Below are 12,093 nucleotides of genomic sequence, written 5' to 3' on the forward strand. Positions count from 1 at the left end.
GTTACATTCATAGGTGTAAGTGGGCATCAGTGCCAAGAACAAAATGGGATATAAGTGGGTGATGGGGAGCTGCCTGGAATGTTCTGTGATGCTCCATAGCCGGTGTTTTAGAATGGGAATGGGTGAGTCATTCTCGAGAGCAGTGTGGGAATGGATGAGTCATTCTCGAGATTTAGGAATCCACCGATGAGAATCGGATCCACATGTTGGGAATCGGATATATTGATGCAAACAATGAATTGCCTAATGAAAGATAAACTGTAAATAATGCAGAAAGTGGATTGCAAAGATAGAATACAATGCGGTAAAAGCAAGATGATACCTACGATAAACAGTGCAGCATGTCAGAACTGTGGCTAGATAAAATCCTTACTCCAGTCTGCCTTCTGCAATTAGACAAAAGTCCATTGTTTCCAAAAAGCATTTACTGAAGAAAAAGATTATTATAGTCCACTGGCCTGAATGCAATATCCAGGTTGGTACATATGCATTGTTACCAATGACAAGCAAAGCATACGGTACAGAGTAACAGTTCCCACTTGGCCCAGCCTCCCCCCACAGTTCTCAAAACATTGTCTTTGAGGCTTGGGAAGTTGGAGTCTCTCAAGGCCGGTCCGGGGTGGAACGTCGGTAGACCAAACAATCTCTCTCTGTGAGAAATCTGCCTGGGAACCTGGGCACCTGCAGAGGAAGCACTTAAACACTAGAAGCATGAGAAAATGGAGTTGGTACAGCACATAAGACTCTGAACCTGACATTCTGCCCCCTCTAAAATAAATCCCCCCCCATGTTTATATGTATAGCGAGAATAAACAGCTTTGGTTACTCTAGGAGCAGGGACATGTATAGAATTCACCCACTCATTATACCCAGAGTCCAGGTCAGTCCATCAAATAAGACAAAATAGCTGATTGCGTTTGAATTTAAAGCTCAAAATTTGTTGTACTTCGTAGTGGGTTCGATCATCGATTGAGAGGAGATGGGAGGTGCTTTGGTGTGCCAGTTGTCAGAAGCTGGGGCATTTTTAACAAGCTGACGTGGAAAGTATCGTGGACATGGCGGAACTTCTTTGGCAAATCCAACAGTTACTTTGTTGATCACTTTGTGCACCGAAATGGGTCCAAGAAACTTCAATGCAAGTTTACAGCTGGTTTGGGGAAGTCTTACGTTCTTGGTAGTCAGATAAACAAGATTTCCTGGTTGCAATTCTCCTTCAGCCGCACGGTGGCGGTCGGCGTATTCTTTGTAATCCTGTTTCAAGGTGGTTCTTTTTTTTTTTTTTTTGAAAAATTTTTATTGGGTTAGAATCCATTATTTCCACATTTACATTCAATTTTCCCCAATTTTTTCATCTCTAACCCCCTCCCTTTCCCCCCCCTTTTTGTTGACTTCCAACAGCTTTCCAACCCTTTGTCCCCTTTCCCTTACTTTTATTAGCTTCCTCTATCTAAAACAAATATATATTTTCCATTATTCTAAGCAGTACATCCTTAACTATTTTTAACATTATATGCCCAAACTGTAAGCCTTTGTTTCCATCTTAGATAAACAATTTATCCCAATTTTTCAATTTCAGGTATTTCTATATATCATAAACCATATAGATCATACATTCGTTTATATCAAACAATTTGACTGTTTCAAGGTGGTTCTTAATGAGAGTTCATTGTTGGGCTGCCTCCCCCTACCTTTACCTTGGTGCGCGTTGCAAGGTCCTGCCAGGTTAGGTAGAGTAGGAGATTCTGGGAGTATAATGTTAGAGTTTATAAGATCCTCCTTGTCCAATTGGAGTTGTGTAAACGCGCCGATCTTTTGTGGTCGTTCACCTCTATAGAAGCAGACGTTGGTTTTAGCTGGCAAGGTCTTTAGTTTTAGATGGCGGTATTTGTTAGAAAATGCACAGTCGGTAGTTGTGTTGGTTTCTGCTGTTTGAATTCTACTCCGGTGTGTGAACCGTCTCTGCAGATGGCCATTCTGTTTGTTGCTTGGCTGTATATGATTTAACGTCAGGGCTATCCGAATAGCATTGGGGCCATGGTTATTTGGAAGTTGGACCAAGACTCCTGAACTTCCCCAGGATTGCATAGAAGTATTTAATATGTAGAGTGAGTAAGGTGTCTTCATTGTTGCCTTCCATATTTGCACCCTCTGAAACCCGTTCCTTTTAGCCGGTAGGGGTGTTTCCCTTGTGGGCATTCGCTCCCCCTCGTTCTCTAAGTTGCTTTCCCCCTCAATGGTCCACCTCCCCCGTCCGAAAGGAAGGAGGTTTGCTTGGTTACTCCTGGTGCCCCTCCCTCCTTTTGCTGGAACGGAGAAGTTATTCTGGTGCCCCTCCCTCCTTTTGCTGGAACGGAGAAGTGGTTTCGCTTCCCCTTCGCTTTGGGGCATGTGTAAAAAGTTGGTTCGGTTGGGAGGAGATGAGAGGGAGAAGTTAACCCCTGAGAGGGCTTCGGTCCTCGGAGTTTGATAATAGTAGATCATATACAGAATCTCCTGGGTTTTGCAATTTAGGTTTAAGTCATAATTGTCGGACACCTTCCCCAGTTTAATGGTTAGAGTTCTTTCAACCAAAATAATTCTGGGCTTCTCAGTAACTTGGGTATATTTATTTTTACTAAAAGTCTGCAGGGTCAGTGTAAAGTAAAAAGACTTACCACGCTCATTTAGGACCCCAGAAAGTTGCATTCGTTCTTGAGTAGGGGACAGGTGCATAGTCTTACTTGTATGGCAAGCAGTAGTCTCTCTAATAAGGTCATGTATTGTGCTCAGAAGTCCCTGCCAACTCCAGTTAGCTCTGGAACATCCCTTTTTCCAATCTGCATCTTTTGCCAACACTGGAAACAGGTAGACAGGTACGTTATTGGCAAAGTCTTTGAGGTTCTTCTTCATGCCAAGGTCTATTTTCTCTGTATTTTCTTTCTGATCCAATTTGATTAGTGCTTGAGGAAAATCAGATGAAGACGTTGGATCTTGTAGTAGGATTTTCCTTATGTTCCGTACGACAGGACGTGCTTGTGGGCTAAATATCCCCCAATCTTTGGAGAAGCCTCCTTCCCAACTGGGATGCCATTGGTGGCAAGATCGTAACACTTGCATCACTGTGAACCCCATAAGAAGGATTGCTATTATACAGGACCTTTTGTTCAAAGTCCTTTCTGACTTGGACAAGTTTCTCAGTGTCTCTCCCTTTCCTACTTGGGGTGGGGCTGGATTTTCGGGCGGCGTTACCGGTTTTTCTTTCATCAGCTTTGGTGTCAGACATTGTTGCTTTAATTTTGCTTTGCTAGGTGAGTGCTGCGTGGATTCTTGTGTCGTAGAGTTGAGAGGTCTGCCTTTTCCAAGGGCTGTTTGAGGTTGTGTGAGCTGCTGTTGCTTCAGCAGATTTGGCTCCCCGCTAAACCGCTGTTGCGCGGGATCTCTTGCCCTGGTCTGCCTCCCGAGTGATTCAAGACATCTCCCCTCTCCTCTTACAGGTTGTAAGAGAGGCGATTGAGAGAGGCTGTTGCGAGGGATGGCGGGAGGCATTTGTAGTAACAAAGGAGGCCTCTCTTTTCCACCAAAACGTGGGGACAACCGAGGGGTAGGCATCTCCCCATCTTGGTAGTCAATTGGGGCTTCAGCCCCCGCTTGTTCTCTCGGCTTTGGCTGCTCTTTGAGCTGCGGTGACTGCACCTGTTGAACCGGTACTGTCCTCCGTGATCGCTGCATGGGCGCGCCTATCCGGGCTGGTGCCTTTATCACCCTTTCCCCTGATGATTTTTGAAGCAGTTGCAGAAGGATTTGCCTCTCTTCCCCCAAAGAGGTTGGCGGCAGTTGTTGTTGTATGGTAGGCGCTTTGGAGGCTTGGTTTAGACGTTGGAGCTCATACCGCTCCTCGTCTGGTTGGTCTTGCATTGGGGTTTCACCCTCGGCTTTCATTCTTAGTTCTAGTGATTTGCTGGGTGCTGGGCGCTGCACGAATGTGACACCTCCATTTGACGGGTGGACTTGCTCTCCAGGCGCCTCCAGATGAGGTGCTGTTCCACACCCTTGAACCGAGTCCTCACCTCGCACGGGATCCACTCCTCCATCCATTCCAGTGTTGTTGGCGGAGTCAGGACCCGTTTGGATCAGGTTTGTAAGCTCCCTTCCCTTAGTACCGCTATTAGACAGATCAAACAAGTATTGCTTGGTATCCATCTCCCATGGAAGGAACGGCTGCACCTCTTCTTCTCCTCGTACAGGCGGCTGTGGGGAAGGTGGTGAAATTGCTCGGTGCTGAGCAATTTCAGCCCTAAGGTTTGTTGCTGAGGTTTGTTGCATCCTAGGCTGCGCTGGAGTATCTCGCAGGACTAGATGGTATGAGATTACAGTTTTCTCAGCCATTCGCCCCGCTTCTGCAGTTGTCTGCGTGGTCATCGATGGCGGCTGTGCGGCGGGTAGGCACTGGGTGCGCAGAAGCGGGTCCTCTTTTCGGGAGTCTGGCCGTGGCTGCAGGCTTCCCCCGCGCTCGGCGGCCAGCTCTTCAATCATTCGAGTTGGCACCGCTTCCTCCGGGAAAAGTAGGTGCTGTGTGTGCAGAAGCGGGTCCTCTTTTCGGGAGTCTGGCCGTGGCTGCAGGCTTCCCCCGCGCTCGGCGGCCAGCTCTTCAATCATTCGAGTTGGCACCGCTTCCTCCGGGAAAATTAGGTGCTGTGTGTGCAGGGGCGAGTCCTCTTTTTGGGAGTCTGGCCACGGCTGCAGGCTTCCCCCGCGCTCGGCGGCCAGCTCTTCAATCATTCGAGTTGGCACCGCTTCCTCCGGGAATATTAGGTGCTGTGTGTGCAGGGGCGAGTCCTCTTTTTGGGAGTCTGGCCACGGCTGCAGGCTTCCCCCGCGCTCAGCGGCCAGCTCTTCACCTCCGGGATTCCTTGGGGCCTTTACAGCATGGTTGTCAGGGTTCAGCTCCACTTCCCCTCCTCCATAGATAAGTAACTGACCGTTCGCCATCTCGCCTGGTTTCCATAACTCAATGGACGGGCGAGTTTTGCGACCAGCGGCCACTCTGTGAGCAATACATTCTGTACTATCTTCCAAGCTTCTTAATGACACTTCTAGCTCTTCACTGGGCAACTTCTCGGCTGCTGCCGGATTAGCTTGCACGTAATCTGAGGCCTTGAGTTCCACTAGTGAAGCGTTCAGGACCGGGAGACTCTCTCCCAAAGTATCATCTCTCACCGTGGTCCCTTGGTCTGCCTTCAGCATCCCTATGCTCGTCTCCCTAACTTCTTTTGGCAAGGGATTTATGGCTAAGTCCATCAGGGGACGGGGAAATGCAATGTTGGTCTGACCCTCCATATCCGCTTGGCAGAGGGTTGGCAGCGTTGCCAGCATGGCGCCTTTATCCCTCCCGGGAGGTACAACCAGCAATACACCCTCGTCCTGCTTTGGCTCCCAGGCACTTTGGCAGCAACTTACGCTCTCTTCCGCCTCTGTTGACCTTTCTCGTAAAACTGGGGAGGGTACCTCGTGGAGCAGCCAGCCCAAGTCATCTTCGACTATGTATCCCTGCACCACTATCCCTGGCATGGGTTCCTGGCTAGCCCCCCAGTAAGGGAACATGGGGGTGATACAACCTTCGCTACCTGGCCTCCAGGGATTTCGTAGCGGGGTCCGCCGGGAACCACCTCGCCTCTTGCGGGATTTCTGACGAGTGCCTTTCTGATGCGCTCTGCCCCAGGCGGTCTGATCAAAAAATCTCACTTCCTCCATTCCAGGTGAGGACGGCTCTCCTGTATCCATCCTCTCTGGGTGAGGGGTGAGAAAAGTGTGATTGGTAACAAAATGTCAGAACTGTGGTTAGATAAAATCCTTACTCCAGTCTGCCTTCTGCAATTAGACAAAAGTCCATTGTTTCCAAAAAGCATTTACTGAAGAAAAAGATTATTATAGTCCACTGGCCTGAATGCAATATCCAGGTTGGTACATATGCATTGTTACCAATGACAAGCAAAGCATACGGTACAGAGTAACAGTTCCCACTTGGCCCAGCCTCCCCCCACAGTTCTCAAAACATTGTCTTTGAGGCTTGGGAAGTTGGAGTCTCTCAAGGCCGGTCCGGGGTGGAACGTCGGTAGACCAAACAATCTCTCTCTGTGAGAAATCTGCCTGGGAACCTGGGCACCTGCAGAGGAAGCACTTAAACACTAGAAGCATGAGAAAATGGAGTTGGTACAGCACATAAGACTCTGAACCTGACACAGCAGATTACAATCATCAAAGCTTTTTTTCTGGGAAAAGAGGTGGTGGAACTCAGTGGGTTGCCAGCACAGGGGGGCAACTCTTGGTGGGACGTGGTGCCCCTGGTACCACATGTGCACGTGCAAAGTGCACGCATGCTCCCAGGGCCAATGACATCACTTTGGGTCAGCTTGAACAAAGGGGGAGTTTTGAAAAGTTTAAATTGTCCTGTGCACCTGTGTGTGCCTGAGAGAGAAAGTTCATGTTTATTTGAGTGAGTGAGTGAGTGAGTGAGTGAGTGAGTGAGTGAGTGAGTGAGTGAGTGAGTGAGTGAGTGAGTGAGTGATATATATGAAGCAGGCAAACTGTGCGTGTGCCTGAGAGGGATAGTGTATGTATATCTGTGTGACTGAGCCTATGTGAGGAAACTTTAAGAACTGAGAATAGGGTTCCCAGGTGCCTGCCAGTGGTGGACAAACTCCCGGGGATTTACGCCTCGTCCACTAATTGCTGGGCAATCGGTGGGAGGGGGCAAACTCCCGGAGCTTGCCCGCCACCAGCAGGCACCTCAGGAGCACACACTGTGTGCGCACTCCCACCTGGTGCGGCAACATCACTTTTGTATTCTCGTGCTTCCTTTGGGGCTAATTTGGGCCCCAAACGGGCCAGATTGTCCCTGCACAGAACGTGAGAGTGCTCCTGCATCTGGTGCAACAACATCACTCTGGGGCATGCACACTCGCTTTGCGTGCACACAGGGAGAAAATGAGAACTGGCAGAAGGTAAGCACCAAGTCCCAACCCTCCCGCCGAGAGCATAGAGGGACCTGACAACCCTAACTGAGAACTATCTTTGAAACCATCAAGCTTAAGTACTAGAGAGAAACCAATACACTTCTTGTAAAAATAAAAGTTTATTTTTGTTTTGTTTTTTTATCCCAGGGTGTCTATTATTCCTATATATCCTATTCCTATCTTCAGGGCCACATAGTCCCATGAAGGAGTTTGATGCTTGGGCACGTTACTAAAAGGGAAATTTAAATAACTTATTTTGAAATATAATTCCTGGTAGCAGCAATCTATCCAGTGGGTGTAAGAAGAGGGTTAAAGGAGACAATCAGCATGATCAACTGGTAACATCTGTTGTATAAGCTCCATTGAAGTGAACTGTAGTTTGTATAAGAACAAAATTAATTCTATGATGGAATTCTGGTTCATTTCATGTGTGTCAGAGAAGTTCTTGGTAATGTGTCTTTCCATATTACGTGAGCTGTCAGGGCCATGAGAGAGCAAACCGTATTAATGGACAGTTTCATTAAAAGTGAGGGATCTTTATCAGTAATTTAGTGAATATATCTTCCAGGTCCTATCACAAATTGACTTATAGTGGTAATCCATTAATTAACTAACCACATTCTTACAAATGTATTGTGATCCTACATAATATCATTGTAACCTAAGAACAAGTCTGAAAGTTTCATCTCCAGGTTTTCCTAATGAGATTCTTAATCACAGACTCTGTGTCCTTTGGAAGACCTGAAATTAATTTTATAGTGTATGTTCTCTTCTTCCTCTACTGCATATGCAGATGAAAGGGTCTTCCTTATCCATGCCCACAAATAGAACAAAGCCTGTTACTGAACTACTCATTCAAGATAGATTTTACAACCGCAAAACAGAAATCTCTGACGTAAACTGATTAATAGAGCATCCTGCATCAAGGGCAATAACCTTAACGCATAATGTCCCTTCTATTCTACCAATGAAGATCTTTTAATGCCAGCCATTTATCCAATTTAACACTATTGTTAACATTGCCTTCTGGTGCTAAAAATAATCTGGGTTGTTTTTTATTATTGCTGCTGATCTGAGCCAGTTGCACCTTATTTGTTCACCATTTATTGTCTTTTATGCATATGACTGGTCTACTTCCCTTGCAAGCATCTTCTGCATACCTGTGGAAAACTCTTGTACTTCTCAGTTGATTTTTCTCTGTTAACTCTTCTGTAGTTGCTATAATTGCTTATTTGGCTGATTATCCTTAGATGTTTACATTTGTTTCCCCTATTCACGCCTTTTGTGGTCACTGTCTATGGAATTCTCCAGCTTGTTAAAGTGATCTACCCACTTTGAGCAGTACAGAATAATTGCTTCATTATTTATTCTATTCACAGACCCAGTTCATTCATCCTGGTTCTAATGCTGTCATGCTACTGAATTACTTTTTATTTAAATGCATAGGTTCTGTTGTAGGGTACCATTGCATAGCTTGTAGAGTGCTTTGCTCTGTCTGTGCATTGTTATTGCATAATGTAGCAGCTATTTTCTAGCTTTAAAATCAATTAAATGAAATTTTAACTCATGCTATTATTATTCAGTAATATACGTTGCAATCCTGAACACTGCTGTGGTGATGGCGGCCCGCTGCCACAGCTAAAGTAGTGCTACTGGTCTGTTTCCTATGGATATTCCATGGGGGAAATAACAACATGCACGTCTCCACAAGACATAGATGTCATAGCAAGCATACCAGAGTCTGCGGCAATCCCAGCAACACCCAACAATCAGACAATGACAGCCAATGATGCCCCAGTAAGTGGCAATCACAGGTGCAGCCAATCACTGTACGGTAATTCAGCCACAGCCTCTCGATGCCATTCCTCCCACCACAGAGAGCCAGTGTCAAAGAGGAAAGAACCAGAAGCAGTGCAACCCCAGTAGAGGCACGTAGCCTGAGTGCCCCCCCCCCAGCTCATAAGGGAAGGGCACCCCTGTGGTGGACAGGATGCCTGCTCCTTTCCTGTCAAGGGCCTGACCAGAAGCAAAAGTGTTGCCCATGCACAGCCACCCCTGCTCGGAGCCACACACACCTTCCCATGAAAAAGAAAAAAAAGACCACCACCCCTCCCAGAGATAAAGGCCAGGTTCAAAACCAAGCCCCTTACCCAAGACTACTTTGTATTTACAGTCTACATTTCTCATTGAGACTCAAGGTGCATTACACAATATGAATCAGTAAAGTCAGTTTCAAAGATGTTTCAATGAACAATGCAAATTTGCTGAGATTTAAAACCAGCAGAAATCCAATACAGAGTTGAAGAAAAGCTGAAACAGAGCACGAGCAATTCTAAGACTGACATATTTAAACATCATAAACTACCCAGTAGGATCTGCTTACAGCAACAGACAGTGCCTAGAAGTAAAGTCTGTAGTCCCTATTCCTTTACTAATGCATCCTTTTGAAACCACTTCCTTATCATAGAGTCTGTCTGTCTGTCTGTCTGTCTAGAACCAGCATCCTAACTTCTGGTTCAAGGGGTAGATTCAAAGGAGGCATGCCACCAAGCATTAGCCGCTCCACTGAAGCCTTGACATCACTGCAAGCCTCGTAGCACCTGGCAGAGACCATTGCATGGACAAGCACAGCTCAGTGGAAAGGCACTGGCTTAGCATGGCCAGGTCTCCTGGTTTGATCCCCCTAGAGGGAGATGCCAGTGGCAGGCAAGAGCCTCAGAGATTATATTTGTCCTTGCAGCCCACAAAAGGAGGAACAGATGTCCCACCTCATTCTTCGCCCTGGAGAGCCATAATTTTGTCAGGGATGCCACTCCACAGCCCCTTTATGCTCCACCCAGTTACAGCAGCACCCTTGCATGTGTCCTGGGTCTCACTGCAACTGCAGTACCAAGCTGCATGGCTTATCAGATGGCAGCAGTGCTGTGGGGGAGTGTAGGAGAGAGACTACCCCCCCCCATGCTAGAACAAGCCACACATCCCTTCGAACCATCCGCTGGCCCATTCCTCCTGCAGGCGACATGCAGCAGCCAGCAGTGTTTGTGTAGGAAGGGGGTGGGGACCAATATATGGGGTCAGCCTTTGGGATGTCACTGGACCTCTGCTGTGTTTTGCAACTGAACAAAACTGAAGTCCTGTGGCACCAGAAAGACCAACAATCGCGATTCCAGCATGGGCATCCCTGAGTCAGAACCCAGCCTCTCAGGTGTGTGAAGGGACAGCCTTAAGGGGAAATAACGTATGAGCGGAGGGCGGACAGGGAAGAACATGGAGCTAGTCTCATATTCTCACAAATGAACAGGCAGGGACACAGTTGTAGAACACTCCCAACTTTATTTAACAGCAATGAGGTCCAATGACTGGGGTTGCCAGTTCCCTCTGTCCTGTATAGCACCTGTGCCTTTGTGAACTGCTCCTGTCAGCCATAGGGAGAGCAGCTAAGCCATCCCTAGCATAGCATGCATGTGAGGAGGTGGACTTGCTGGTCAGAAGGCTGCCCAAGGCTGGACACTCCAGGAACCAGGTTTGAGGTGATAACTGAGCAAAGTGGCAGGCACTTGCACTGGTCATGCTGACAGATCTTCCTGTTGAATCACCATCTGCACAAATGCTAAACAGAGACATGAGCAGTGATGGTAAACAGCACAGATGTTGTGCCAACCATAACCAAGTTTGTGAGGTCATGGCAGGGTCTGTGGTTCCACCCCTATGGGGGGTGGGGGTTCCAGTTGCTAAAGAATCTCCCTGAGGCTCATCTAAATGACACTTAGTGATCCTTTTAGGAAGTGATCTGTTACTGCTACTGCTCCATCCACTGCTACTGATGCTGCATAGGGCTCCAATTGTGCAAGGCAATGGGCCCCAGGGGTGCTTGGCCAGCTGATCCACAGAGCACAGTGGGGCAACTGCCAGGAACCCCAAACCATAGTTCTGCCCTGTCCCCTGCCTAGGGGAGGGGGTACCCTGGCAAAAGAGTGTGCTAACAGCTCAGTGCAGGTGGCCAGCATGCGCACACACCCCACATCATAGGCAGCATTACTGAGGTGTGCCTGGGCTTGTGTAAGGGGGAGGGGGAGCAGGTGTGGACTCCTGGGATGAAGCAGCTGGATTCCCACCCATGCATACCTGTCAATGTATGGTTGCCTTTTTGGCCTCTGCAGATGGAGTACCTGTTAGAGCTCTGAAATGAGACATGTAAGCCACATGGCATGGACTTTGCTCTCACCCTTGGGTGTTAGTGCTAAGTTCTCCCTTAGTAGTGCTCTCTCTCTCTCTGCCTCTCCTGCAATGCTGAGCACTCTTAAGTGCGCACAGCAGTGCCTTCTGAGACAAAGTCCCATGTTACGCACCTTACCAAGTGAACTATGGGCCCACCTGGCAGGTGTTCATACAGTGCTGGGGGCTGTGATTTGGTGTGGGGGAGGAATGATTGGGTGCAGCTGTAGTCTGTATTCCTATGCAGCGTTCCATTCATGCCTGGAATGCCCGGGTGGGACTCAGCAACTGTTAGCTGGAGGTCCTCTGGCTACAATACAAGCTACCATTTTAAATCCAGAGGCCTGGTGATTTTTATCACAAGCAGCCATGTTAAAATGGCTATTAAAGATGGAGGAGGCCAGGCCAACTGCTTACAAGTTCTCTGTTTTCAGTTCTGCTTCACCTCTTTATAAACAGATACAGAAGATGCTATTGCTTCCTATTTTTATAGTTCAGCTATTTCTACTGGCCTTACTGTTTTGATACCACTGATACAAATGCCAGTCCATACGTTTGTGCACTCAGCAGTATGTTTGTGGAACTGTTCTCCTGTTAGCACCAGACTTTCTCCAATGATTTATGTGTTGCTAGCACCCATACCTCTGCAATCAAGAGAGGTCAGGAGGAGCGAGGGCTGGTCCTGATCCAAATAATGTGTCAGGCAAGGAGCATCCTTGATGTCCCCTCTATTTGTTCAAGATTGAATGTAGCTTATTATAGGCACTCCTTAAACCTGATACCCCTCCCCAAGCTCAGCACCCCAGGTGGTCACCTGGGTTTCCATCCTCTGGGATGGTCCTTCAGTGGGATGGTCCCCACTGAGTGCAAAAGAATTCCTACTAAG

The 12,093-nt window shown here is 47.6% G+C and overlaps 1 protein-coding gene across 18 annotated transcripts in view; it reads left to right on the forward strand.

Moving 5' to 3' along the window:
• Positions 1-12,093, forward strand: part of NFASC (neurofascin) — a 328,885-nt gene that overhangs the window by 204,763 nt on the left and 112,029 nt on the right. The window lies entirely within an intron of this gene.

The sequence above is a fragment of the Eublepharis macularius genome, chromosome 5 (genome assembly GCF_028583425.1).
Source record: "Eublepharis macularius isolate TG4126 chromosome 5, MPM_Emac_v1.0, whole genome shotgun sequence".
Taxonomy (NCBI): domain Eukaryota; kingdom Metazoa; phylum Chordata; class Lepidosauria; order Squamata; family Eublepharidae; genus Eublepharis; species Eublepharis macularius.